The sequence below is a fragment of the Taudactylus pleione genome, unplaced genomic scaffold (genome assembly GCF_031769625.1).
Source record: "Taudactylus pleione unplaced genomic scaffold, aTauple2 ptg000154l, whole genome shotgun sequence".
NCBI classification, from domain to species: Eukaryota; Metazoa; Chordata; class Amphibia; order Anura; family Myobatrachidae; genus Taudactylus; species Taudactylus pleione.
In genome coordinates, this window is record NW_028284556.1 from 28781924 (window position 1) to 28806780 (window position 24857).

Genomic DNA, 24857 nt, shown 5'->3' on the forward strand with positions numbered 1-24857 from the left:
TGGCATAAAAGGACGCACTAACCAGTATTACAGCATGCATGCGCTCTAAAAGTGGGTGTCTCAGTTCTTACACATTCGCCCGCACAAATGTAAACAAGGGAAGGAGTTTGTAGGCATTTGCATAAAGTCGCAGATGGGCGACTGCCCAATAGATGTTGCTGTGTTTGCTTTTGTGTGCGAATCACAATCAGGCCCAATGTCACTTCCCTATTCTAGCATTTAGTTTGAACAACAGCTGAACCTCTTGACCATGTCTGCATTCCTTTATGCATTAAATGGGTGCCAAATTATTGGATTATTAGATATTTATATTAATAATCAGTTGTACAGTGGCAAAAAATATAATAGGAGCTGGTGGCATTTAGGTCAATTTGGGGTGTAATTAGCTTGTAATTCTTACACATTTGAATGTGTAGTAGAGAAAATAAAATGCCTGTCTTCAATGTAAGTTTCAACTTTGTGCAATTACATGGTGAACGCTACTGGAACCGTGTATTAAAGCATAGAGGGATATTAAGATGTCTGTTGCATATCTAATATTCTGTATTACAGGTATAAGGAATTGTTACATTTTTGGAAATGTATGGTTTTTGAATTGCTGTTTCAGGGAGTCATAGGACCCAGGATTTGTCCACAAGTGTCTTCTTTTTCATTTTATAACATATGAATTAGGACCAGTTTCATCACTCACCCATTTTAAATCCGATTTAGCATTTACGAATAGAGCAACAGTTTCAATTGTAATTCATTATTTTTTTTACTATTCTTTCTTTTTGATTGCCTATTTTATTTTTACAGGGTTTATTGAGCCACATTAAATAACATCTCTTACTATATATACTAATACACTTTTTTTAGCGTCTGTGCGCTTTCTATTACCCACGGTGTGTTTATTGTGATAGAGGAGCACGTGTCAAATGTTTAAGTAAAACTTGTCTGTCAATATGCCCAGTTCACTGATTAAGATGGATTGACTGGAACATAACTACCTTGTGAAAGGAAATTGGAGGTCTGTCAACTTGACATGGTGTAATCCCATCTTTGTGAATCATCTCAAATACATTATCTGTGGCCCCAGGTTGCTGAAAAACAGATTACAATGGACTATATTAATGTATTTGCCCTCTTATGCATGCTATTTATTGTTTACCTTTTTTCAGGAATATTGCTTATTTTCATATTTGTAGAACCTCTCTCAGAGAATGATACAGGACCAGTATTGTTTCTTACATATGATTTTAATGGGACTTAAATATGTCTCATTGTACAAATATCACCCTTTGTGGAATGCAACAATTTCCCGGTAACAAGCATGCAGTATTCATCTATGGTGGCTAAAATGGGTTTTGTACTTAGTCGACATTCAGAATATCGACATGTGTGGGATGCCGACATTTCAAATGTCAACACTGACTTAATGTCAACAATGCCAGAATGTTGACATTGTAAATGTTGGCATGTGAACAATGCGGTTTTCCATACATTTATCAACTAACCATTACCCTAAACCTAAGCCTACCACAACCTAGCCCTAACCGCATCTCAACCGTAACCCTAACCACAGCTTAACCCAACCACAGATTAACCCTATACCTAACCCTAATCACAACCTAACCCTAACCAGTTTAATCCAATCCAATCCTAAACCTAACCACAGCCTAACCCTAACCACAGCTTAATCCAATCAAATCCTAAACCTAACCCTAACCACAGCCCAGGGGCGGATTGACCTTTAAATTTAGCTGGAATATTCCCGGTGGGCCGACACACACTGTGGGGCCGGCCGCCAGCCTGTTTTTATTAAAAACAAACAAAGAGTTCAGTGGGGCCGCGGGTGACAGCGTAGGAGGCAGGTGGAGCCGGGCTACGAGAGCAGCAGCAATTGGTGGAGAACGGAGCAGTCCAGCTCAGACAGCAGTGAGAAGGAGGCTGGAGGTGGGCGGGTCAACACGCAGCAGCAGCATCATGGCAGAGAAGGAGAAGAACCGTCCGCCATGTACTGCAGGAAGCCGGAGAGGACAAGGTAGTGCCCGGTGAAGACATTCATGAAGAGGCCGCTGTCTGCTCACAATCAGCCCTGCCGCAAACTGACAGAGCCAACAGCTTGGACAAGTGACTCCTGTGAGAGGAGGTAAGGGCCAACTGTGGCCATGCTGATACAGGGGCAGGGGGGAGGGCTCTTACCAGGGGGGCAATCATTGGTGGGGTATGGGGGCACTAATTGTGTGTGATGCAGGTGGAGGGCTCTTACCAGAGAGGCAAATATTGGTGGAGCATGGGGGCATTAATTGTGTGTGTGATACAGGGGAAGGGGGGAGGGCTTTTACCAGGGGGGCAATTATTGGTGGGGCATGGGGGCACTATTATCTGATTGAACCTCTGTTGCATGTTGATGAAATTGGCTTTATTCCTATGCAAACAGGCGGCTTTCAGACCATGTGATTTCCTGCATGAATAGTGAATACTGAATAAAGACACGGCCTGTCCAGGAAGGATCAATTTCTTCAGAGGTTCCCTGTTGCAGAGAAATCATCAAGGTAAGAGAATACTTATCCACATGCCCGCTGTGTTTATTCACTGCAGAGAGGGGCTGGGGGCATATCCATCTGCTCTTGGAACGGTGGGCATGCCCCCAGCATGATGAATACAAGGAGAGTAGCTTGCAGGCATGGCACTTCACCCACTTTTTTACCCGCGCGCCTCCGGCGCGCACATAGGGCCGCTGGCATGATTATTTTCCAGGGCCACTTTGAATTCCCAATCCGCCCCTGCCATAGCCTAACCATAACCGTAAAATCAGCTGTCGACATTCTGTCAGTGTTGACCTTGTGAATGTTGACTTGTTGAATGTCGACATTCTATCCATGTTCACATTGTGAATGTCAGCATCAGACCATGTGGACACTCTGGTGCTGACATATATGCCAGTTTGCAGATGGATTTTATGCACCTAGCATAGGGCTGTGATGTGTTTCCTGATGATGATGATGATGATGACGACGACGACGATGACTATTAAACCATGCATACGGATAGGTGGCGGGTACATCACAAAAATGTGTGTAACTTCGCATATGGGCAAATTATTAATTTTGCTCTGTACATGCAACGCAGTAGCATGTATGGCCGATTTGCATTCACCTCTGCCTCATGTGCATAATGAGATGTGACATCATGAAAGGCATATGTTACTCCCACTGTGCTACTGTATAACTTCACATCAAGGGCTCTATTTACTACAATACACATTTTGAATGCAGATTGTAGTGTGATATTAATGACTGAATTCGCATTGCGAATTCAGGCAAAATCACAGGGATTTTACTACAAATCCCTTGCAAGGACAGAGCTTGCGATAAAGCTCTGTCCCTGTGAATCCCCTTCAGAGCCTTATCACGGTATTTTCGCAAAAAATACCGTGACTAAGTGCCCGCGCATGCACCGACCGGCCCCACTGCTACCCCCCCGTCGCTAAGCCACACCCCCTGGTGCTAAGCCCCGCCCCTGCGGTCGTGGACCCCCTCGACCTCCCCCGCGACCACTCCCTCCCTTAATTCCACTTATCTGCATGATCCGGGCCTCCGTTGATGTTCTCCATGCCTCCGGTCAGGTGATCTCCCATACTGCACTGGGACCCGATCACCTGATGACTGGGCAGCAGTGCACTATGGGAGACCAGCTGACCGGAGGGGAGTCATCACCGGCCCGATCACCGGTCTCTGGAGTCAGGTAAGTAAATTTAATTTTTTACCAATTTTTTTTTATTTTTTTTACAGTAATCAGCTTGCCATCTGTTTAGACCACACAGCTGATTACTGGGACTGACCGGGGGAGACCCTGGATAACGCAACCTCCAGGTGGCATTATTATCACAGGGCTTTCTCCGACATTTTTTTACAATTTATTTTTAGTAACTTTGGTCGGATCACATTTCCCATTACAATTATGGGAAATGCGATCTGCTTTACTAAAAATAAGTGATACTTAGGGGTTGGAGTAGAATTTTACGAATTCTACTCCAATTGCCCTGTAATAACTATAGGTGATACTAAAATAATGTGAAAAGGCTGTGAAAACACACTTTTTCACTTTATTTTAGTCAAAATAATGTTAATAAATAGAGCCCTTAGAGTCCGCTCCAAAATATTGCGCTTTCCCTTGAGTACTTCCTCCTGCTTTTCCAACAAAGTAATAGGATAGACTGCAGTTAGTACATATATACAGAACATGCAAATGATTCATTTGAACAGCAAAGCAACTTCTTACATACTCTATAGGGCCATGTGTACTTTAGGAGAAAATTGCTATATAAATAACATTATTATTGCTATGCTTACAGTCCGCCCATTTGGCATGTGCGGAATGCAGGACTCTCTTGTTAATGACAACTGTTCTTGTAACTACTATTTGATTTGGAATTTGTGATTTCCAATCTCAACAAAAGTTATTTGAGTTGGAAACTTCTGTTGAAGTCTCCCCCGATACTTTTCTCTCAGCAGCATTTCTAAGGTCTGTGGCCCTTATTCAGAGTTCTACGATAATGCTCCCGCAGCAGCGATTTTCATAACTGTGCGACAATGTGCTAATGCAGGAGCGGTCGGGACTAGTACTGACGCCCACCTGAGCCATCACAGCTGTCTGCAACTGTGTACGCATTCACAACATCGGAGGTAGATCAGGCAAACATCGACTCCTGGAGTAGTCTATGGTCATTCAGAATGGCCGCCGTAACTGAGACGCCATGCCATATTAACTGCTTACGGAATTGCAGACGCAGGATGTGACATGCCCCCAAAATAGTCGAGACACGCCTACGTGCCAACACTCCCCAATGCCTCCCCCAAATGCTTCCTTGCCAGTCAATTTACACTGTGATTAAAGACTCGCAGTATGCGACTACGGTAATGTACCTCGACGCATATGCAGTGTGACTCAGATGCATGAGCATTGGCAAAAAATCGCTCCATTTGTGAAAAAAATTGCTATAGCGTACAACTCTGAATTAGGCCCAGTATTCTAATGCCGCCTATCCACTAGCCGATATTTTGAATGACTGAACGATAACAATATCGTTATCGTTCAATCGTTCATTATATCGGTCAGTGGATATGCCATCAACGACCAGCGATGCACGCTGGTCGTTGATGAGGTCGTACTTCGCCCGAACCTGTTGTCCAACCTAACGATATCATCAGGTTGCGCAGGTTCGGGAATGAGGGAGGGAGCCGACACTGAACGATATCGTGCATTATATTGTTCAGTGTGTGTGCTCCATTTCGTTAAGGACACTGAGCCCACCACTGCTGGGGACACACTACACGATATCGCTCATGGAGTAATGTCGTGTAATGGATATGCGGCTTTACTCTTCCTTAAGTCTTAGTAGTAATAATACAATGCTGTACCATGAGCTAAATTAATTTCATGAAACTGTAACTGTTTATGGCAAAGAGGAATATCTGATTATTTTAGTGATGTGTAGTATTTCCCAGAGTCCTTCAGTCACATTAGTCAATGAAGCAGTGTTACGCCTGTCCCTGGAGGACTGCACTTGCAGCAATACTACTCCTTTATAGAAAAATGATGCTATATTTAAAAAGACGACTCTGTAAATGAACATTGTTAAGTATCAGAGCCGTAACTAGACTTTTTGGTGCCCTGTGCCAGAAAGAGCATTGGCGCCCCCCTCATTTTTCAAAGGGACATAATGCACCCAAAAAAGGGCCATGGCCTCATGGGGAAGGGCCAGGGAAGAGATAGGAGAGGCCAGGAGCTGCTGGGGATGAAATAAGAGGAAGCTACAAGCTAGAATGACAGGCCCAAACAGCGCCCCATGACCTGTGGTGCCCTGTGCGATGGCACCGGCCGCACTACCCTAGCTACGGCCCTGTTAAGTATAGATGGTAAACAACATTTCACTGTGAAAAGAAGACAATCCAAAAGCTTAAAGCACCTAATAGATTATGCCAGCCCTCTGACATTTAATTCTAACCACTTACTGTATACCAAAAATAACATATACAAGTAGAATTATGTAGAAATGAATAGACTAGAGACTTGTTTGTGATAAAGGAATGACACAGCTTTTATTAAATGTGTATTAGATCTCAATCTTCAAGTCCCACATGATCCGAAGTACATCTTCCTCCACATCCCTATTCCTCTTGGAAGAAGCCACTACCCCATCCATCACATGGATCTGCAACAGGCTAGTGTACTTTAACCAAATGGAATATACCATGAGCATCCTGGGGGACTCGTCCATGTCTAATCATAAAGTGTGGGCCCCTTGTACCAGCCTCTACTTGACCTCTAATCTATTGGAATTTACTGGCCTTGTTCAAAATGACCTCCCGTCCCCCTGCAATCCCTAGATCCGACATAAACTAATCTCTGTCAGCAAGGTGCTCCCCCTCCCCCCTCTCTTTTTCTCACATGAAAATTGCAATATAGGTACCATCTTCTTTGTATACTGTTTTTTCGCATCTGCCTTATACTCTTATTTATGTACTTGAACTGTGTCCTGTTTATAATTATTATTGCTGTATATTCACATTTGTGTTTCCTTTGGTGCTTTCAATAAACTAGATTTGAAGAAAAACTTTTTATTATATCCTTAAAAAGTGGTGTTAGATATAGAACACAAGAGCTGTTTCATCAAAGGGTGAAAAATTCTTAAGCTTGAGAAAACGTCTGTTATCAATGGTGAAAGAGCTTCATTTAACTTAGCCCTATATATTACCCCTTTGCTCTTGAGCCTATTTTGGCACTTTTTAGGTTGGTCTTATTCTAACATCAATATTAGTACAGGTTGTGTCTCCCATATCCAAATATTCCAAAACACGGAATATTCTGAAATACAGAATTTTCTGAGCGTGACTGAGAGAGTGACACCTTTGCTTTCTGATGGTTCAGTGTACACAAACTTTATTTAATACACAAAATTATTAAAAATATTGTATAAAATTACCTTCAGGCTCTGTGTATAAGGTGTATATGAATTATGAAACATAAATGCATTCTGTGTATAGACTTGGGTCCCATCCCCAAGATATCTCATTATGGTATGCATATATTCCAAAATACGGAAAAATACGATATCCAGAATACTTCTGGTCCCAAGCATTTTGGATATGGGAGACTCAACCTGTAACTACTTATTCAGTACCCACGCAAATTATACCTTTTTGTCTGCAGAAGAATTTGAATGTCCTGAAAATAGAATTAGTATGCTTATTTCTCCTCACAAGACAAAGACTGTCTACCCAGATTGGCCTAAATCAGGTCCAGGAGCTGTATAAGGCTCGCAGAGTTATTTGGTTTGGCCCTCAGAGCTTTTCTCTGCTAGCCTTATCTGGCTACTAGGGTGCCTAGAATGGCTCCCTGCAGCCAGAATCTATGCAGCAGTGCCACCTGGAGCGTCCTTAGGATGCTTTGGGCACTGCTGTAATCACCGGTGATTGTGGTCCCGCCCGTGTGTTGTCACATGGGGGAGCGTGGTCTGCACCGGGCCCGCAAATAATGTTGTTTATATCAAAATGACCCTCGGCAGAAAAAAGGTTCCCCACCCCTGGCCTAAATAGTAAATTTTTTTATTGTATTGTAATTGCAAGAAATTATGTGTATTTACTTTGTGATTTTTGTTTCGGCATTAATCCGCCTTTCCGAAAAACAGCGAAAGGCTGGATTCTACATAATAAAATCTGCACTTGAGAATGAAACACATACTGGGTGTGATTCTGGGGTGCATGTAGTATTTATGAATATCTTCACTGCACATGCATCCCAGTCGCTCATGCCAAACATACGCATCTCTGCATATCCGTGTTAATGGGTGGTAACTGGGGGTGTGTACATAGCATAATGTGGAAATGGGTGCACAGTGGGTGTGTATGCAGAGTTACAGTACAATTCTGAGTTGTGCCTAAGCCTCTTTCTGACTTTGATAGAAATCCCAGACTACGCTTCTTCTGATGGATCTACTGTACCTAGCACGGCCTGGTCTAAGCCCAGATGATAATGATGACTGCTGCTCTTTGCTGCAGATGTTTAGGTGTGTGGTGTGACTGCACGCTACGTACAACTCAGAATAGCTGCGGGAGTCACATTGCATATTCACGCACACAATGCCAGATTGCCTGAGCTCTGGGCATTAGAACCCCCAACCTCTGGACTTGTTAACACTTTCTATAGCATAGAGTTTTATTCTCTGGTGATCAGCAGAACATAATTTATAACTACTAAGAGGGCACATTACTTAGTCAAGATGGTTCCATGGTGTCAGAATTCAACCATGAGAGCCTTGCCTACAGGAGCATGCTAATGTCAAAAAGGCTCATAAGTCATAAGACCACTGTTTTGATATTAGATGCTGATCCAAGGTATTCAAAAGGGTTCAGCCCAGGGATCACTTGCACCCTCCTACCTCTACAGGTCACGCATGCGCACAAGAGCCCCAACGTCCAGCGGAAGGAGCCAGACAGGGGCGATCCGAGACTCCTTCCCATAGGGAAGGAGGTGTTGTCGGGAACATTCGCCATCTGAAGATGGCGAATGCTACCGCACTCAAGCTCCGAACATACTGTATTTTCTGAGCTTGATGAATTCTGACGCCATACTAGTGTATGGGGACAGCGGGCCATTCCGCAAGAGAAGGTAAGTATTTGATATCTGTGATATCTCCTGCTTTACCTTCCTGATGAGTGGCCCAAATACTTAATTTTTACAATTGCAGGTGAAAATTGTAATTTTCACCTGCTTTTGTAAAGATTAAGTGATGATGAATAGGCCCCTTTGTAAGGTCAATTATCACTTTAACTTAGATACACTTGCTAACAGGTTCACCGTTGCCTATCCTAGCTTCATCCTTTATGAGTACTCATGGCTTTCTGCGGCTTACCTAGGAGTAGCCATAAATACTGGGATGTTCATTTTCTAAACACAAACCACTGCACAACCACGTGTTTATGAATATGTTGTATTTTTGGAAAAGTAAAATAATGATCAGTAAAATTTCTCCACGCTGTTAGGGAATAACCTTGAACGACAGCGCCAATGTCTTATAAATCTTGTCGGGTGGTCCAAATATTTTCCTTCCATAGCACACTATGGAAACCAATTCATGAAGGTAACAGACAGAGGTCAAGATACAATCCACCTCTTGCTTTTAGTGTAGACAAAGCCATGTAATAGACTTGTCAAGAGTATCGTAAACTGACTAGGCTTTGTATTGCAATTCATCTCCTATAGTATATCTGCTGAAAGGAAGACGTGATGATCTCTGTTGCTGCTGGCTTGCTTATTTTCTCATATAAATAGTAGGTGGTGAATGTAAAACAAAAAAGCTTTCGCATCTCATGATAATGTATGGTAATAGTTTATTTAGCATGACGTGGGTGGCAATGTAAGGAAAACCTTTCTCCATTTGTAAAAGCATTGCTTTGTTGCTATATTTCAGATTTATTTAGTTGTCGTACTCTTTGTTCTTATAATTTCAGATGGATTTCAATGGAAGCAAAATCAATGAAGGCAAAATGTTGTATAAACTATCCTATCCATCCATCACCCATCCACCCACCCATCCACCCACCCAACCATCCATCCACCGATCCACCCACCCATCCGAGGGTTTTGTTTTGTTATTCCTTCAGCAACTATATGTAAACACTAGTTTATTATGTCAACTCACTGATATCCTTGGTATATTTGAGTACCCAGAGTTGTATAATCCATGACCATAATTAGTCTTTATGAATGTGCCCTTTGTCTCAAGCATCCACTGAAGCTACTTTGACTACTATCCTTTCCTCTGATTAGGTAGATTACATTAATTCCTAATGATCTTTACCTGGTTGTGCGATGTTATGTCCTGGTGACCACGTCTATCTATCGATCAACCACTGAATCATGGTGCTAAAGCATTTCCCCGAAGAATTGATGTTTTTCTGAGGCAAAATCACACATTTACTAACAGTTAACTTTTGAATTAGTTTTTTAAGTATTAGTAAATGTGTGATTTAGCCCCAGAAACAAAACATCAATGTTGATCGATTTTAAATAGATTAAAATCGACCTTTAGTAAATATACCCCTTAGAGTCAAACAAACAAGTATACTTTCAACAAATGTATGCATCTTTTAACTCCCCTATAAAACAATATTTGAAAAAACGGTTTGAGAATAAATGGCATGTTTTTGTTATTAAATGCATACAAATACAGACATTTGTAACTAAACTAATATACACTTTGGAGAAAAGGCCCAATGAGGATTTATTATGGTTGGCGGATATAAAAAAGCAAAGTAACATAGTTGGGAAGAATAGGAGTGTCCAAAATAATTGTACAATAATAATATTGTGAGGAAGGATGAATAAAGCCATCTGAATTCTGTAGCATACAGAGCACACTTCTGCTGGGATTATATAATACTGTCTGGGCAGAGGTTTTCCAGAGTAACTGGGTGAGATTTCAGTAAGCCTACAGAATGGCTTTTCTGTGTAAACTGCTTGCAGACTGTGACATAACGATGCCTCTGTTAGACTATTCACGTAATGAAATAATGTCTGCAATGACACTGATATTATATACCACATGGATGAATTACCTGGCTTTTAAAAACAGTTCAGCTGGACAACACATAAAGCACAGAGTGCCGACCTTATTTAAATCCAAACCTCAGTTTGCTTTCCTAGTACCAGCATTTCTGCAGATGCCCCATGCTTTGGATGAAAAAACAACTTTGTTGGTCCAAAAACATCATTTACGCTAACTTTCCAGTATGTTGATATTAAAACAGAATCACTGATCCAATTTAACTTTTGCTCTATGCAAATTAACAGCATAGTATCTTAGTCTGTTTATAATAAATGGAAAAGTACTGTGCAGATATACAGCTGGGTCATTGAAAGTCTAATGCAACTTTGTAAAGTTGTATGCATCTCAAGATGCATGCATGGCAGTATTCTATATATGGGTTGGGTATGATATATCGACGCTGCAAGTCCGACAGTGTAGAATCCCGACAGGTGAAGGTAAGTAACCTAACTCTCCCCTCTCCCTCCCCTAACTCTCCCTTGGTGTTGCCTAACCCTAACCTCCCTCCGGTGGAGCCTAACCCTAACACCCCCTTCCCGCACCCTAAACCTATGTCTCCCGGGGGGTGCCTAACCCCTCCTCCTGGCAGCTTAACCCTCTCCCCGTGCCTAACCCTAATTTCCCTGGGCATCTCTAAACCTAACCCCCTTTCCCCGGGCTAACACGAATACTTACCCGGATCCTATGTTTGGGATTCTGGCGGTAGGGATGCCGACTCCAGTATCCTGATCCTATTCGGATAGCTGCCTCAGCATTTTGCCGGGCGGCGAGATTCCAGTGGCAGTATATCAATGGCCGGAATTCACTACATACCCTAAATACTAACCATCATCATCACCAGGATGTACTTGCTCTATGTTACTGGCAAAAGATGCACCTCCTAACTGATGTACATATGCATATCTACTGGATTGCATGAACATGCCCTTACTGAGCTTTGCCTATGTGAGAAAACCCTGTGACACCTAGGTTTCACCTCTCTCTGGTAGTAAGTGTAGATATGTTCAGAATGCATTCAACTCTATATTCCTGCATTTGCAAGTCCTTATTTTCTGAGCATGCAGAGCTGTTACTAGGAATGGGTGAGTGGTGCTGCTTCCCAGCGCCTAGGGGGCAGCACCTTTACTGCCCAGTAGCAGCTGTAATTTGCATGATGCTTGGAACTGCAACATGCAGCATAGAAAGCTGACATCTGGAGCATCCTAAGGAATCTCCAGGAGCTCAGCTTCTTCCCTGGTGTTCAGGGGCTGAAGCCAGCATCGATTGGTGCGTAAAACAGTTTTACATTTTTTTTCAAAGTTTGGGTTGTAGGGGTGGGTGTTATTATAACATGTCAATCTATCATATAAATTATTATTATTACATTTTATTTATAGGGTGCCTCAAGTGGTCCGCAGCACCGTACATACAGTATAAAGGGTATTACATTACAATACAGTGACCAAAATATAAACAGAACACAAGTAACAATTAGTAACACAATTCTCCATACACAGTAGAGCTCTGAAGGTGAAGGCTGTCATAGAAGTGCCCGAGAAGAAGGCTGTGAGACAGTGGGGAGGAGGACCTTGCTCCTAGGAGCTTACAATCTTGGAGCTTACAAGCTTATATGATACTATTAGCTTACAAGCTTATATGATACTCTAGCCCTGCCTCAGCTACCTCAGTATGATCCATAAAAACCCTAATGGCAGCTCCAACTAACTCACACATATACTCCAACCACCTCCCTCTCACACACATATACCCAGCCCTTCCCCAGCCATCTCCCTTTCACACATATACCCCAGCCCTGCCTCATCCACCTCCCTCTCACACATATACCCAGCTCTGCCTCATCCACCTCCCTCTCACACATATACCCAGCCCTGCCTCAGCCATCTCCCTTTCACACATATACACCAGCACTGCCCCTGTCATCTAACTCTCACACATATACCCCAGTCCTGCCCTATCCACACCCCTCTTACACTAGGGATGGACATTGGAAGCCAATGGTTAGCATCCATCGATGTTTCCAACAAAGAAATCGGCAACTGTGCATGTACAGGATCAGCCGTATGCTTACTGATGGATTGGGACCACACTATGAGAAATGGGTGTTTCTGGGCGAAGACTGGACTTCAACCTAGCCAAAGCACATAACTATTTCAACTCATGGGAGTGTCTTGAGAGTATAGCGGGTGTGCAGCAGGAAGGGCTGGCCCTACCATTATGATGGGTAATTGACTGCGTAGAGTGCCACATTAAGGAGGGCGCTGCAGCCCGACAGTGACAGTAAGGGGATATGATGGATGGTGCCATTGCTGGATTACTAATGAGGCAAAACAGGTGGGTACCTAGAGCCTGGTTGTTCTAGGGGGGCCAGCACCTGCCTGTAGCCACGAGGGCTGTATCAGGTAAGGGGCAATGATGGCATGCTCACAGCAGCTCCTTCCTGCTGCTTCTCTATAATAAGACACCAGCGGGTCAGAGAAGTGTGTGCTGAGCCCTGATTGGAGGAGCCCGGCACACATGCTCCTCTGACCTGAGCAGGGGAACGGGGCTACACTCGCATGTTCCACTCTTCAGTTCATGCAGCATGGAGGATGAGCGAACTGCTGGTGAGAGACGGTGAGATTACTGAGGAACACATTGTGTCCCCCACTCTGTCTGTATGTGTGTGTATATCTCTATATGTAATGCAGCTTTTATGTCTATCTTTATGTATGTGTGTGTACAGTATGTCTCTATATGTAACCTAGTCTATATATACGTGTTTGTTTCTCTAGTTAACGCTGTATTTTTTTTTTATTATGTGAAGCCTATGGGGCGATTCAATTGCTTTTCATGTCATGGTAATTAATGGGTGCCAATGTTGCCATTTTTCATGTGAAGCGTATGTGTTTTATTTTTTCCCTGTGGGGGCCATTGTGTTTTATTACTAAGGATTCTGTATGGTCTAATGCATATTGGAACACTTTTGAAAAGGGAACCCAAATTTATATTACTATTCTACCTAAAACTAGATTATTACAAACTACACAACTACAACTATGTACTGTATATTGGTTATGCATGCCGAGAGTCCAGTTCCATGCCCAAATTTAAATGAAATGTGATAAAAACATAAATATAAGGGTTTAGTCCACCAAGGGGAGACAATTTTTTTTTATCACTTACCAAAAAAATGAAGCTTGGGCCGGCCCTGCTTGCAGGCCAACTTCCTTGCTCGATAGTAGCGGTCATAGCGTGTGGACATATATGGAATGCCTGTTTCCAGTGCCGTAGGAAGGGTGGTGCGGCCGGTGCCTGCGCACAAGGCACAGGGCGGAAGCCTCCAAGGTCACCGGCCGCAAACTGTCCGGCTCTGGAGGTCTGTACAGAGACCTCCTGCAGTTCTGCTTTGTGCTCACAGAGCAACGCAGATGAGGATCCCCGCCCTCCACCCACCCCCTGGTAGAAAAAGATAAGTGCTCATGGGGAGGAGGGGGCTGGGGAGTGTGCGAGGTGCGGGAGTGCAGCACAGGGCGCACTGCCGTCCTGATACATCTCTGCCTGTTTCAGTTGGATATTTTGCACTCAACAGTAGTGAGTGCAAATCTAGATACTTATAATGATGGTTGTTACATTAAAACAGTGGATGGTATTGGGATAGGCTTCCACAATCCACATGCAGTCACACAGATTTTCAGTACACACAGGTGATCTCACATTAGCATAACAAAATAAGCAGTTTGCCTTGGCCGAACGGAAAAGCAGCCGCTGATGCTTACGATTCAGAATCGGCCCCTTTCTGCTTACGTAAAATTGCATGTACATATCCAATTAGCCATGTGTACGCAGATAAATTGGAGAGAATATATTTACCACAAGCATGACAGTCCTGCACATTTTCAATTTCGAACTCCTCCCATGTGGCCACAGTTCTGTATAGTGCTATTAGCGCTGACATGACCATTGACCATCAGTGAGTTCCTGTCAGGGGGGCTCCCTGAGAGGGGGTGACAGGGGTACAGCCATCCCCTTAATCTGGATCTCAGTAGCGCATTGGCCAATAGAGGAAGGAAGGGGAGCAGGTAGAGGAGCTAAGGGGAAGTGAAAGTGACATCGTACATAGCAAGAGCTTACAAGTGCCAGCCGATGTCATTGCAGGCTGGGAGGCATATGTACCAGCCTGACCTTGGACACTGTAGCTCTGCTTAATATGTAGAGCAGTGTCTGCAATGTCGTCTAATCGGCAGGCTGCTCTTCCTATAGGTGGTCATTTGCATACCTGGACCACCCTGTAGTTTCGCTAATGTAGGCAGGTAGTAGGTAAGTAATAGGCAGGTATGTAGGTAAGTAGTAAGTAAGTAAACAACAGGTACATTGGTTAGGTAGTGGGTAGGTTGTAGCAAGTATGTAAGTTAGGTAGGTAAGTAATAGGCAGGTTAGGTAGGTAAGCAGGAGCACTGTCACTAGAAGAGAAAGTGAAGGCAGCCCAAAAGCTGGCACTGCACATGCATATCATGTCAGCAGTTGGCGCTGTTACACAGGAGGTGAGGGAGGGAACAGCCACTTCTAGTGCAATTATTCCCCAACACCTACCAGGAGGAGCAGATGTTACTGCTTGCATTGTGGCCACCAGGACGCACGTCACTTGCTACTGCAAGGAATCATCACCGGCAGCAGCTGCGGGAGGAAGAGGTATAAGCACTGCGCTGCCTAGGCCAGAAGTTTAAGGTGGCGCACCACTTGTACAGCCCACAAGCAGGCTCTGATATGAATATTATTCTAATTAAATATAATACATGTATAAAAAATAGTGCAAAAATAAGTTTTATTCAGCACTTACAACAAACACACAAAGATAAAACCACAAAAAAACCAAAAAAACACATAAAGGCTTCACTGATCAATAATATAATCAATACTCACAGGAAAGGATAAAAAAGCATAGCTTGCCTAAATCACATCAGACCTCTGCAGTAGGTGCTTAAGTTGACGCCTGTGAACTTCAGCCAATTATCAGACTGTATTGAATAGTAGATATCAGAGTCCTTAAGACCAACAGTATATCCCCCAGAGGAATCTGTTAGTAATATATATACTGTAGGTCCCGTAACTAGGGGGGGTTGAGTGGGGTTCGTGCTCTGGGCGCCATGGCAAGCCCAGCAGAGGGGGCGCCGCCTCCAGGCATTGTACCCGCACGCCCGCCCCCTCCCTCCACCATTGTGTCCTGACTTCTTTAACGAGCAGGCAAGAGTGCTGTGCCTGCTAGCCTGATGCTGGTTGGGCTGCCGGCAGGGGGAGCTGCAGCAGAAGCGCACAGCCCCTCCCAGGCAGTCTTCTTACCAAGTTCTTTCCTGGTTTTTGGAAAAGAGAAAAAGAAAAGACTCCTATCCGGGCACACTCCTGTACTGTATTGTTAGCTACAAATTAGTAATAGAGGATTGGACAAACAGGTGTGGAGGTCATTGTCACATACGAAAATTACAATAGTGTCTCAATTGGCAGACAATCCACCATATATTAACCTATTGCTGTTGTTAATATATCAGAAATTGATATATTAATAATGTTAAAACTCAAGTTTATTGGTATCTTTTAAAATTGAAACATAGGCACTCAGGATAAACCTATATAGACATGAACAGCATGAAAAAATATTGAAACATAAATAGTGTATAATATACTAAATCTAATAACAGTGATCCACTGTGTTTATACCTATATAGCAATACTGAAGGTATTAATTGATAATATACACAATTGAAATAGACAATTCATCAATATACCACCCTAGATAGTATACGTATCTAAATACAATATCTCAATAGTAATGAACCATACATATGGTATATCTAGTGAAAAAGGTCCCTCAATGATCTACCAGAACCAGTGAATTGATTAATGAGGTAGAACTGACTCAACCTTCTAACATGGTATTGGTAATGGTGTGATACATGATTGTCTAGGATAAGATGTTCTGATATTAAGTGGATCAACCTGTACATTAAATATACAGATAACGTGTGAAGATAAAAAACATATATCACAATTTACATATAAATGCAAAAAAGGAAACAAAAGGCAAAATAATAATAAACAAATACATAGAACATGAAAGAGGTATAATAATACCTCAATGTTAAAATGCTGAACACCACGGATACCACCTATATATGTAATATGGTGGTGTTTAGAGGCGTCCCTCTATTCCAATCTGGGAGAGTACATATGGTACTAAATATTTTCCTGATAGAGATACAGGTATAGAGTGGTGTACTAATATGCCCGGGATCTGCTGTTGCCTGTCATATATATTAGAGGACAGGGAATGAGAGTCCTAGGAACTGGCACCAGAAATTAGAAAGCTGCTTCTGCTGTTATAACCCTGTCTAACTTGTATCCCTGTTGCCGTACAGCAGCGCAGGGAATCCAAGCAGCTGGCTATAATGAGAGAGCAGGAAAAAGTGGAAGGAAGTACCTGCCAGTAATATCTCCCATCTGTGTGATCGTCCGTGGTGCAGGGGTCCAGAGTTCGCACTGTGGAGCCCACCAGCAAACTGTCCGACGCGCGTTTCGCCGGGGCTTTGTCAAAGGAAGCACAATGCTGCAGCAGATGGAGATGGGAGATATTACTCCATCTGCTGCAGCATTGTGCTTCCTTTGACAAAGTCCTGATGAAACGCGCATCTGACAGTTTGCTGGTGGTCTCCACAGTGCGAACTCTGGACCCCTGCACCACGGACGATCACACAGATGGGAGATATTACTGGCAGGTACTTCCTTCCACTTTTTCCTGCTCTCTCATTATAGCCAGCTGCTTGGATTCCCTGCGCTGCTGTACGGCAACAGGGATACAAGTTAGACTGGGCTATAACAGCAGAAGCAGCTTTCTAATTTCTGGTGCCAGTTCCTAGGACTCTCATTCCCTGTCCTCTAATATATATGACAGGCAACAGCAGATCCCGGGCATATTAGTACACCACTCTATACCTGTATCTCTATCAGGAAAATATTTAGTACCATATGTACTCTCCCAGATTGGAATAGAGGGACGCCTCTAAACACCACCATATTACATATATAGGTGGTATCCGTGGTGTTCAGCATTTTAACATTGAGGTATTATTATACCTCTTTCATGTTCTATGTATTTGTTTATTATTATTTTGCCTTTTGTTTCCTTTTTTGCATTTATATGTAAATTGTGATATATGTTTTTTATCTTCACACGTTATCTGTATATTTAATGTACAGGTTGATCCACTTAATATCAGAACATTTTATCCTAGACAATCATGTATCACACCATTACCAATACCATGTTAGAAGGTTGAGTCAGTTCTACCTCATTAATCAATTCACTGGTTCTGGTAGATCATTGAGGGACCTTTTTCACTAGATATACCATATGTATGGTTCATTAATATTGAGATATTGTATTTAGATACGTATACTATCTAGGGTGGTATATTGATGAATTGTCTATTTCAATTGTGTATATTATCAATTAATACCTTCAGTATTGCTATATAGGTATAAACACAGTGGATCACTGTTATTAGATTTAGTATATTATACACTATTTATGTTTCAATATTTTTTCATGCTGTTCATGTCTATATAGGTTTATCCTGAGTGCCTATGTTTCAATTTTAAAAGATACCAATAAACTTGAGTTTTAACATTATTAATACATCAATTTCTGATATATTAACAACATTAATAGGTTAATATATGGTGGATTGTCCGCCAATTGAGACACTATTGTAATTTTCGTATGTGACAATGACCTCCACACCTGTTTGTCCAATCCTCTATTACTAATTTGTAGCTAACAATACAGTACAGGAGTGTGCCAGGATAGGAGTCTTTTCTTTTTCTCTTTTCCAAAAACTATGACGATATATACTCCTGGGATGCACCTCCAGTTTTGAAATATACCTAGATATGTGTATCCAATTACATCATACTCATAATTAGATCATCTTATTAACTGTTTATTTCCTGTGCAATCATTCTTTTTCCAATCTTCCCCTTCCTCCTGTATGACAAGTTCTTTCCTGACCTGAGACTAGAGTAGGGATGGCTATCGGTATGGTTACCACTGATGGCAAAATAGAAAGTGACCATCGATGGTAATCAACTATGCAATGGATGACCATCGATGGCTTCACCAACTGATTGTCATCCCTGTTCCATGACTGACTCGCCCGTGGGCCAATCAAACTGGGGGGGCGTGGCTTCACGGGTGTTGGGGGGCGAGATAACCATTCAACATCGGCCATAAACCATCGATGATTATGAATCATGGATGGCCGATGGCCATCCCTAGACTAGGGCTGCCATCTGTGCTGGGTGAGGAATGATTCTTCCTTCTTTGGCGCTCTCTCAGTCTCTGCTCACCGCATGGGAGGGAGGGGGGATCACCGTTGGTGTGTGTTAATTTTTCATGTGTGGGGAGGGGTGATGGGGGGGTGCTGGCTGCATTTGTGTGAAAGAGGTGTGTGTGTGTGTGTGTCAGTGTGTGTGTATATGTGTCAGTCTGCATATGTGTCAGTGTGTCAGTGTGTACATGTATATGTGTCAGTGTGTGTGTGTATATGTGTCAGTGTGTATATGTGTCAGTGTGTGGGTGTATATGTGTCAGTGTGTGTGTATAAATGTCAGTGTGTATATGTGTCAGTGTGTGTCTGTGCGCTGAGAGACAACACGGGGAGAAAATGATGGTGTGACTGAGAGACGATGCAGGGGGGGAGGTGATGACGTGCTAAGAGACGACGCAAGGGAGAGATGATGGTGTGCTGAGAGTTGACACAGGGGGGGTCGGCGATGGTGTGCTGAGAGACAATGCAGGAAGGGAGGTGATTGTGTGGCTTAGAGATGATGCAGTGAGATGATGGTGTGGCTGAGAGATGCAGGGGGTTGGAAGTTACACAGGGGGCACAAGTCTGGTTGAACCGCTATCGTACGATGATGACCCTGTTAATACTCCTACACAAACAGGCATCTTCTGGACGATGTGACCTACATGAATATTGAATACCTACTGAAGACGCCGTTGTCCCAGGGAGGATACATTTCTTCAGAGGTTCCACATTGTGAGAAACCATCGCATAGGTAAAGTGCATATAAAATGGGAAAGAATGTGACAAGAAATGAGTGGCGTGTCATGTTGGCATGCCCCATTTTAGGTAGCCACGCCTCCTCAGGTATGTGACCACGACCATTTTTTGGTGCACGCCTTTGGCGCAAAAAATATGGTTTGCTATATGGTGTCGGGGGGGGGGGGCTCCGAAGACCCTAGTTACGCCAACATCAATATTCTTGTGCTAGCTATGGCAGTTGGAAATGGTGTGCTCCTTTCTGAACAATAGGTGAGTGGCTAATTAAGCCAGTCCAATAGGTAATCATGAGTCTCTGTAGTTAGAAAAGGTCATCTAGTGTTATTGGTGAAACCAATTTAGACTTCCAATCCTTACACCTTTCTGTGCTAAAGTGATTATTAGATTTGTCACAAAGGTGAGGTCATGGCACCGCAGAGTTTCTTTATAAGTCGCAGGCAGCTAATCCAGGTGTACAGGGTGTTCCCGCAAGGTGTTTTATCAATAAAGAACTAACAAGATAGTTGAAATCTGGAAATCATAGGGGTAATTTAGACAAAAAGAGCAACATTTTTAGGGCTCCATTTATCAACGAGTTTATTGAAGATGATATTTTGTGTTTCCACTCCCTATGCTGTTTTCTTATATTTACCATCCACCTGCTCGCCGGTGAGCGTTAATGTAAATTAACCTTGCTGCAGTGTTTGTCAGTGATTGTCTGCTCTGATGAATGAAGGAGGCTAGTCTGCGATTGTTATTAAATAAGTTTCCAATAAGGTATGTTAAATAGCAGAAGCAGCATTTACATATGAAAACATAGTGAAAAATCTCTTGTTGATAAATAGAGCCCTTAATATGAATGTGCAGCATAATGACAACTATCTAGAATCTGCATGGCTCCCAAGACATAAGATGGGCCTGGTTACTACAGAGAGGGTTTGGCCTAGCACAGAGACTTGGCCGCTCCCATTCTGAAAAAGTGGAAGAAGTTTGAGCACACTGCCGCAAAGAGGCTGCGATTGCAGAGGGCGGTACGTTTCTCTGCCTCCATGGCTGGCCCGGGCCCCCTCAGAGGAGCCTCGGTAATCAATATCAGCGCACACTCCTCTATAGGGAAAAAAAAATATCCGTACTCTGCATATGCAATGGTAAAATCAGTATTTGGCATCAACTAAGCAAATGTGCACATTTCGAAAATAGTTTATATATATATATATATATATAATATATATATATATATATATATATATTTATTTATTGTCAGGGTATTATTGAATATATTTTATCCATATAGGATGCAGCTGTTCTTTAGCTATTTCAGTCAGAAGGTTTCAGTATAAAACACGTTTAAAAAAGTGTCAGTAGAAGAAATATTTAAATCCAGGTTTGTATAGATGTCATGACTAGTGGGATGATTTAGTAGCATAGTATATTAATTATTCATATCCATAACTTCTGCATAAAAATTATGTTTTTTGAATACTAAAACCGCCAGCCATGGGTTTGGCGGTATTACTCTGAATAGACAAGGTCACACAGCATAATGGGAAAAAGCTGGATGGGCCACAGAAGCTTCATCGTGTTACCAGTAGTGACCCAGGATACTGTATTCTGCATTGTTGCACATCTGGCTGTTTCCAATTAAGCTGTTTGACCTTTCTGGAACTTCTATTGATTGATACATTGTCTTTACTGATGGTACAGTATGCATTTTGTGTTTTACATTAGCTACTTCATGGAACACCCTCTTTCATTGCCTTTTTATAATTCTAAAGTCCTGTGAAGATTTGGGTCTGTTAGAGGGGTATGCAGCAGACTAGCCAAGGCCTTAGGTATCAGAAGTTAACGTAGATGCGGCTGCGTCTTTTGCTGCGGCCATGTCTGCATCTATGTGAGAATGCTGCAACCAATGATCCTCCTACTATGATGCCCACTGGCAGTGGCACTAATCTGTCTTGGTGCACCATCAAAGCTTGCACCAGCCCTATGGCATATGCAATATTTCCATCTGAATGTGGCGTCCTGTGTCTGCGCTACTGTGTGATTAGACACAGTCACTATCAGCGACCACCCACATTTGCTTAGCCACCCCTGTTACCTTCCAGGAATTCCCCCTAAAATCCACGGTTCTTGCATCCAAATTAATTCTGCGTCTCCCAGTGGTAACCATAGGGACGCAGGCTGAGTTCAACCCGGCCCATGAAAGATTGCCAGTATACATTACCCGATGTAATGAACGACGGAACAATACCTCGTTACGTCCTTCATTACACTGCAGAGCCCCGTATATGATATTGTGTGATTGGCCGTGCAGCACGGCCAATTCCGATATCGCATGCGACTAACGGGAGTGTGCAATCGCGGGTGCTCGTTATATTGTTCCGATATGCCTCAAAACCATATATCGGACGATATATCGCCTAATGTGTACCCAGCCTTAAAGTGCACCACCGAATCAGACCATTAGTGCATAAAACACCCTGGAAATCAGGTGCTGGATTTCATGAGATTTTTCTATAATTTAAAGCTGCCTTCTAATATGCAGCATGTTTCCCATATCAACACTTATCAGATATTACAAGTTTTAACTTATCTTCATTTCAGTGTTATCATTAGTTAATCTTTAGTTATTAATATTCTTAATAAAACCTTTTTGTGACAATATACTGTATTTTCACAATTAACTCAGAAACAGAAAGCTATTTACACTTGTTGGGATTCAGCCTTCCAGCCAGTTTAAACAGAATGACTGACAGCTCTTGAGTCCATACCCAGAAGCCTCCATTTCTGGAATGCTGAGGATCACTATATCTCTGGGCAATGCTTCTCGCTTTAAAATGTTATTCCTTGCACAGTGAGTGTTTGATATTTTATATTCTGATGTCTGAGGGCTTTATTGCTTAAGCAAGTCATGCACTTATTTTGATTATTCTATCGAATTTCTAAGTGTGCAAAGTAAAAACACCCATATGTCTCTAAAGAGACTCAATATCAGAATTATCCAAAGTAAACAATTGTAAAGTGCATATTGTACCAGGATCCACAACATAATATTACTACTAGCAATCAAAATGACTGTGATGGGAGGAAACATATTCCTATTTAGTACCAAAATTTCCCATCTTTAAATAACATTACCCCACATGGGATGTCAAAGGAGAGGTAGACTTAAGTTCAGCAAGTGTGCTGGACGTTTTTATTAGCCAGGAACAATTTTATTCAGCAACTTTCTCACAGTAGCGCATTCAGCTGCCAAGAAACCATACAGTTCTAGATTTATACTTTTACTCCCTAAGCCACGATTGTTGTGTTCTTCCTATCCACCTCTTCATCATCACAAAGCTCCATGACCCACCTTCACCACATCCAGTAGGCAATGGGAATAAAACAAATAAATGTATTCCACATGTAATTTAAACCAGAGCCGTAACTAGACTTTTAGGTGCCCTGTGCCAGAGAGAGCATTGGTGCCCCTACCACCATTTTTTAAAATAGAGACATAAGATAGTGCACCTGAAAAAGGGCCATGGCCTCATGGGGAAGGACCAGGGAAGAGATAGGGAGGCCAGGAGATGCTGGGGATAAAAGAAGAGGAAGCTACAAGTGAGAATGATAATAAACAGGAAAACTGACAGGCTAAAACAGCGCCCCCTGCCCTGCAGTGTTCTGCGGTGCCCTGTGCCATGGCACAGGTCACACCACCATAGTTACGGCCCTGATTTAAACTATTATTGTATATTTCATGTTGGGGAGCGTAGCTAATGAAAACAAATAAAAAGAAGAATGGTGCACACAATGCTTACCACCACCTGTCTGTAAGTATGTTCCCTTTTCACAGATTTGGTCCTGCATCCAATAAGGCACTTGTGTCTCTCACCAGGTGTTCCTTCCTGTCAGCTGCATCTATCCACCAATTAAAGTCAGAGCCATGAGATTTATCATACCTAACCTACAGTAGCCAATATATGGCAATGTGCTATAACACAATGGAACATTAATATCCTACTCTTGGCCTTATTCGAATATACAGTTGTTACGGTTACCTAGGGTACCCCATGTAAACCCCTAGAACCCAGTGGATGAGGTCTTCCGCCACTAACAACTGCCTGCTATTCCCTTAGAACAGATTATGTTCACCAGTACTTAGGCGGCTGCCTGGACTTACACTCAGGGTAGTAGCGGCTTACACGATCCCCTATGAGGACCAGAGTAAATTGTGACAGCTAAAGAGCTGGTGACTGAAGCACAGTTAGTAAATCAGAAGGTTAGGATGTAGTTCTGAGAGCCGGAGATGTGGCTGAATGCCGGTGGTGTGGCTTATGAGCCGGTGATGAGATGCAGCTTTGAGAGCCGGAGATGCGGCTAAGTGCCAGTTGTTGTGGCTTGAGAGCCGGTGGTGTGGCTTGAGAGCCGATAATGAGATGCGACTTTGAGAGCTGGAGATGCGGCTGAGAGCCGGTAGTGTGGCTTAAGAGCCGATGGTGAGATGCGGCTATGAGTCGTTAGTGTGGCTGGAGAGCCGGCGGTGAGATGCGGCTTTGAGCTGGTAGTGTGGCTGGAGAGCCGGTAGTGAGATGCGGCTTTGAACTAGTAGTGTGGCTGGAGAGCTGGAGATGAGATGCGGCTTTGAGAGCCGATAGTGTGGCTGGAGAGCTGGTGGTGAGATGTGGCTTTGAGAGCCAGTAGTGTGGCTGGGGAGCCGGTGGTGAGATGCGGCTTAGAGCCAGTAATGTGGCAGGAGAACACACAGCAAAGATGGGAGAACTCACAGGAAATGCTGAGTCTGGTAACAAGAACCGGAAGGGTACGTAGAGAGATGCTATAGCCGGAAAGGCCATGAGGATGCTGCCAGGATTATCAAAGGAAAAAGAACCAATCAGATCAATGGGGGATCACCCAGTGTCCCCAGTAACGTGTGACATCGACCAGCATCCAGGTTGCATAGAGACCGGCAGTGGAAGCGATGCCCGGAATATCGGAGAGTGACAAGTCGTGCCGGCGACTTGTAACAATAGTATACTGCCGACGTCGTTAAAATGCTTTCATTAGCATTTTAACAAGTTCAACAATGTAATATGTACTTGTGTATGACAACCACTATATGAATATGGAATTCATATTATAGTCATTAATTTGTAAAGTTGCTTACAGCTAATTTATATGTGGTGCATGACTGATTTTCTGACTAA